This window comes from Triticum urartu, chromosome 4 (genome assembly GCF_003073215.2).
Source record: "Triticum urartu cultivar G1812 chromosome 4, Tu2.1, whole genome shotgun sequence".
NCBI classification, from domain to species: Eukaryota; Viridiplantae; Streptophyta; class Magnoliopsida; order Poales; family Poaceae; genus Triticum; species Triticum urartu.
Window position 1 is genome coordinate 363307607 of NC_053025.1, and position 6252 is coordinate 363313858.

Below are 6252 nucleotides of genomic sequence, written 5' to 3' on the forward strand. Positions count from 1 at the left end.
ATGCCACATATATAGCTATGCTTCTTCAATGTGTATAGTTTGCTTCGTATCTTTCACATCTGTGCTTCTACATTTTGTTTGGTTTGTGACATTTCCATGCTATGTGTTGTATTAAGAATCATCTTTGTATACACATCAAACAGTTCACCCTTCTAAATTTCTACAAGGTTGATGGAAGCGGAAAAACATACTTTGCTGATGGTGAGAATAACACGACGGTCGATGGTGGGCCTAGCATGCAGCATGCTGTCGAGCATCTCAATGCTAAGGGTTATGGTCATCAGCTTGGAAGCAAACTAGCCATACGCACCACTTGGTTGCTTGGAGAAAAATGACTATGGTTTATGAAGCATGGGTTGTTGGGTTGGATGCTTGATTTTCCTATGATGGAAGCAAAGGGTGCACATTTGTATTTCTATATGTGTTTATTGGCGGAAACAATATTGTGATGTTTGAAAACAAAATATACCATTATATAAGGCAAAAGGTTCTGTCAAACTGAAGCAAATTCCAGTCGTGTTTGAAGAGAATTCTCGTATCTATGAAAACATTTGTTTTGCCATGTTGAAGAAACCTGTTAAATTCAAAATATTGGACCGAAACAAATTCCAATCACGATGGAAGCAACGCTTGTGGCGTTAAAAGAAGACGGTTAGATTCCAAATAATTCTGCATCCAAATTTTCAAATAAACTCTCCAACCAATTATTTGTGGCAGAAAAAAAACGAAGCACCGAACCCACGTACTACCTAGGCCAACAATTAATGGCCCATGCATGCACAGTAACTACCTAGGCCCACATTATTCTATTCATGCATCAGACGCATCAGATATCACTAAGGCTGGTCATAGTGGGGAGTAACTTATGCTAGTGTCATGCACATGACACTAGTCTAAGTTACCATCTTCATAGTGCAAAGTAATACAGTACTAGTGTCATAGATGGCTTCATTTATTAGCATGTAGACTCATATTGTCTTTAGAAGCGCTATGTTACAGTAACATATTATGTTACCACTTCCCATTAACTCTTTGCCACATAAGTAAAATTTTCTTAAAGTGTGCTATGTTACTAGCTAAGTTACTCCCACTATGACTAGCCTAATCTAATGGCAAGCAGCTAGTCTGATTGACGCAAGGCATCAGAGTCTGATGCCTAGTGGTTCGTAAGTGCATGAGAGAACTCTTTATTTAAGACTGTTTTAAATTTTATTTCCTCCGTCCCATAATATAAAAGCGTTTTCTATATTAATATGGTGTGAAAAACAATCTTATATTATGGGACTATTATGGGACAGAGAGAGTAGTGAGTAGTTTACTACTTCCTCCGTTCAAAAATACTTATCATCAAAATGGATAAAAGAGGATGTATTTACAACTAAAATTTTCTATCTTTGAGTCTAAAATATATATAGATACATCTCTTTTTATCCATTTTGATGACAAGTATTTCCGGATGAAGAAAATATTTGATACTATAAATAAAAATTCCCTATCTAACATTGAGTCTAAAATTTATGTCTTTATAACACTTTTATCCATTTTTCCATCTAACTTTGTTAAATTGCACATACAAAGACACTAACATCCCTCATGTGGTATGTGATCAAAATTTTAGTAATATTAAAGAACAAAAAAAACATGACCAGCTCACCTAACCCTGCAGCCGTTCCGGCGGCTACGTAGCTGACTAGCATGCAACACCAGTTCCCGTGACACACGCACACAAAGGGACATACCAACCAGGCTCTGGTAAAGGCAAAAACTATATATTCAGAAGCATCAAAAACCTGTAATTGATGCCAAAACATATTGCCTTCTCGACTCAGTAAAACGACGCCTATATTCTATATCCATTTCTGTTCCTGGACGCAAGATAAGTAGTAATATCAAGCGGATGCAAAGATATATTTCCTTCGATTCAAAATAGATGACCCAACTTTATACTAGCTTTGATAGATGACCTAACTTTATACTAACTTTGTACTCCCTCCGTTCCATAATGTAGTGCCTATAGATTTTTTACAGAAGTCAAAGAATACAAACTTTGACCATATTTATAGAGAAAGTGTAGGTATATCTAGAATACGAAATGCACATCATTGAATACATCATGAGTTATATTTTTCAGAATGTACATGTTTGGTATTATAGATGTAAACAGTTTTTTCTATAAACTTGGTCAAAGTTGGCAAGTTTGACTTCAAAAAAATCTATAGGCACTACATTGTGGAATGAATGGAGTACTAGTTAGTACAAAGTTAGGTTATCTATTTTGAAACAGGGGAGTACTTTGATGTAACAAATTAAGTGTGTGTAGAATTATCTTCTGAAGATATTCAGACTGATGGCGCCGCCCAGCATTATGTTCATCGAGGAAGCCCTCGCTATTCCTTGGATAGGAGATAGATTCTCCTCCGACGAACGGTAATGGCTAAACAGCATGCGTTGCTGCCACCGTGTCGTGCCATGGCCCCGTTGGTCGCCGTGTAGACCAGCCGGCCGGTATAGGGCACAACGTGGGTGACCCTGCTGCCCCCGTGCGCCGTCCCGGCTGCCAAACGCGCAGCTCCCAGACGTCGCGTAACTGTCGTGCCACAGCTCTGCCGGCCGCCACCCGCCCTTTGCGCGCTAGGCTGCGAGCCGCACGAGATCCGCGCATTGCCGCCACACCGCATGCGTGAGCCGCCGCCACACGAGCTTCATGCGTAGCCGTAGCCGCATCCCCTCCTCGTCGCCGTAGTTGCCCTCGGGACCCGGCACGCCGCTACACCCAAGCGCCTACCGAGCGAGCTAGCGCATACGGCAAGTCTGCTCCCACTCACGCCGCAGCGACTTGTGGACCATCGGGGGATGTATTCGGGGAGCTAGTGACTTGTCAAGTATTACAGAAGGGGCAAAGGCAGCTTTTTACGTGCAATTTAACAGCGTTAGACACAAAAACGGACGAGAGTGTTATAAAGGGCATACAATTTAGATTTAGTATTAGATAGGGAAGAAAAAAATTCTTAATGTCAAATAGGGAAACTGTAGAAGTGCATGCTCTAGTCAATGCAACCAAAAGACCGATCTGATAGAAGAGACTAGGAAGCACATTATACGTCAACACTCCCCCTCACGTGTGGCTCCCTCAGGCCCAAATATGGACCGAAAGTGGGCTGCAATATAATTGCGCCAGCCGGGTCTTGAACTCAAGACCTCTTGGCTCTGATACCATGTATGATGTTGTAATTGCACGATGTATTGCTCTTCGTGCATAGACACGTATATATGATGTACAAATGTGGGTCACGGATCTCGACTATACAAGGAACTAGGAGGCGGGCCCAATACACAATATGCACATAACACATATACTCAACACCCCCCCCCCCCCCCCCCGTAGTCGAAGCGGCACCGTGGCTGACGCAAAGACTGGACCGGAACTCCTCAAATGACGCCGTAGGCAAGCCCTTGATCATGATATCGGCAAATTGTTGGAAAGTAGGGACGTGCAAAACACGAAATATGGCCAAGGGCAACCTGTTCCCAAACAAAATGAATATCCAACTCAATATGCTTGGTCCGTCGATGATGCACCGGGTTAGCGGAGAGGTAGACCGCCGAGATGTTGTCGCAGTAGACCACCGTGGCACGGTCAACAGGGCAAGAGAGCTCCTGAAGCAGCTGGCGAAGCCACGAACACTCAGCGACGGCGTTGGCCACCGCATGATACTCAACCTCAGCACTGGAACGAGAAACCGTAGGCTGGCGCTTGGACGGCCATGAGATGAGTGAGGGTCCAAGATAGACACAATAGCCCGAAGTGGAGCGACGAGTGTCAGGGCAGCCCGCCCAGTCTGCATCGGAGTAGGTGGTGAGGGCGGTGTCAGCGGAGGCGTGAAGCGTGACACCAAGATCCATAGTGCCACATATATAGCGGAGAATCCGCTTGACGGCAGCCAAGTGAACGTCTCGAGGAGCATGCATATGAAGACACACCTGCTGCACGGCATACTGGATCTCCGGTCGAGTCAGAGTGAGGTACTGGAGAGCACCAACGATAGACCGATAGAAAGCAGCATCCGAAGTAGGAGAACCATCCGTGGCAGAAAGCTTGGCCTTCGTATCAACAGGCGTAGCGGCGGGCTTACAGTTAAGCATGCCAGCGTGCTCGAGGAGCTCGTGAGCGTACTTCCGCTGATGAAGGAAGAAGCCATCCGGACGGCGCACCACCTCGACACCGAGAAAGTAGTGCAAAGGACCCAAGTCCTTGATGGCGAACTCAGCGCGAAGACGAGCCGTGAGCTGACTGAGGAGACCAGCCGTACATGCCGTCAGGATGATGTCGTCGACATAGAGCAGCAAGTAGGCCGTGTCAGACCCCTGATGATAGACGAAGAGTGAGGCGTTCGAGCGGGTAGAGTGGAACCCAAGCTGGTGGAGAAACGCTGCGATGCGCTGGTACCAAGCGCGCGGAGCCTGCTTGAGTCCGTACAAGGACCGCGAAAGCAGGCACACGTGGTCGGGAAGCGCCGGGTCAACAAACCCAGTGGGCTGTTGGCAGAAGACCTGCTCCTCGAGGTGACCATGGAGGAAGGCGTTGGAGACGTCCATCTGGTGCACTGGCCAAGCATGGGAGATCGTAAGGTAGAGAACCGTGCGTATCGTGCCGGGCTTGACAACCGGAGCGAAGGTGTTGGTGAAGTCGATGCCAGCACGCCGTCGGAAGCCACGAACTACCCAACGCGCTTTGTAGCGATCAAGGGTACCATCGGGACGGAGCTTGTGTTTAAAGACCCACTTCCCGGTAATCACGTTGGCGTGCCGGGGATGGGGAACAAGCTGCCACGTCCGGCTACGCAACAGGGTGTCAAACTCCTCTTGCATCATAGCCATCCAGAGCGGGTCACGAAGAGAGGATCGAACGGAGGACGGCAACGGCGACGGCTCAGAGGTGGACGCCGCATGGACGTAGTCAGCCGAGGCATAGCGCGAGCTCGGGCGAAAAACGCCCGTACGGGCGCGGGTGACCGGACCGGCCACAGGCGCTGGGGGGGGCGCGGGCGCCGGTGGCGCAGGGGGTGCTGAGGGGGCCGCGGGGGCCGCGAGCACCGGGGGCACCGGGGGGGCCGCGAGTGCCGAGGGCGCCAACACCAGGGGCGCCGGGGCGCCCGGGGAGCCGCGGGGGCCGCGGGCGCCGGAGGAGCCGCGGGGGCCGCGGGCGCCAATGTCGGGGGCGCCGCGGCTGTAGGAGGCGCCGCATGCGGGGGGGCGCGCCTCAAAGCCGTGGGGCGCACCAAGAGAGGCGCGCGAGCGCCCTGGGAGAGACATCGAGGAGCCCGCGTCACCAATGGCGGGAGGAACAGCCGGGGGTACCTGGTGAAACGGAAACACATGCTCATCAAAGTAAACGTGCCGGGAAGTGAACACACGGTGGGAGACGGGATCGTAGCACCGATATCCCCTGGAGTTGGAGGGGTAGCCAATGAAGATGCAAGCGACAGATAGAGGTGCAAGTTTGTGAGAAGCAGTGTCGGCAATGCTAGGATAGCAAAGGCACCCAAAAATATGCAAGTCGTCATAAGACGGGGGCGTACCAAAGAGAAGATGTTGTGACGCCCCGAAACCGATGTGCCAGGTGTCCTCTAGTTATTCGCTGTTGTTGCCTTGTCATTTCTTGTGTGTCATGCATTGCATATCATGTCATCATGTGCATTTCATTTGCATACATGTTCGTCTCATGCATCCGAGCATTTTCCCCGTTGTCCGTTTTGCAATCCGGCGCTCCTATGTCACCCGGTGTCCATTTCTACCTCTTTTCGTGTGCGGGTGTTAAAACGTTTTCGAATTGGACCGAGACTTGTCATGCGGCCTTGGTTTACTACCGGTAGACCGCCTGTCAAATTTCGTGCCATTTAGACTTCGTTTGATACTCCAACGGTTAACCGACGGACCGAAAAGGCCTCGTGAGTGTTGCAGCCCAACACCTCTTCAAAGTGACCCAAAACCCACCAAAACCCTCTTCATCATCTCGGTCGTTCGAACACGATCGCGTGGCCGAAAACCGCACCTCATTTGGACTCTCCTAACTCCCTCTACCTATATATATGTGTGCCTTCCCGAATTTTTCGCGGATGAACCCTAAAATTCTTCCTCCTCGCGCCACCGGACATGTCCGCTCGTCGGCGGACGCGTCTAATCTGCCGCCACATCACCCCGTCCAATGGGAGCGTGCCACCTCAGCATCACCGCCGCCTCCAACCACTCAGG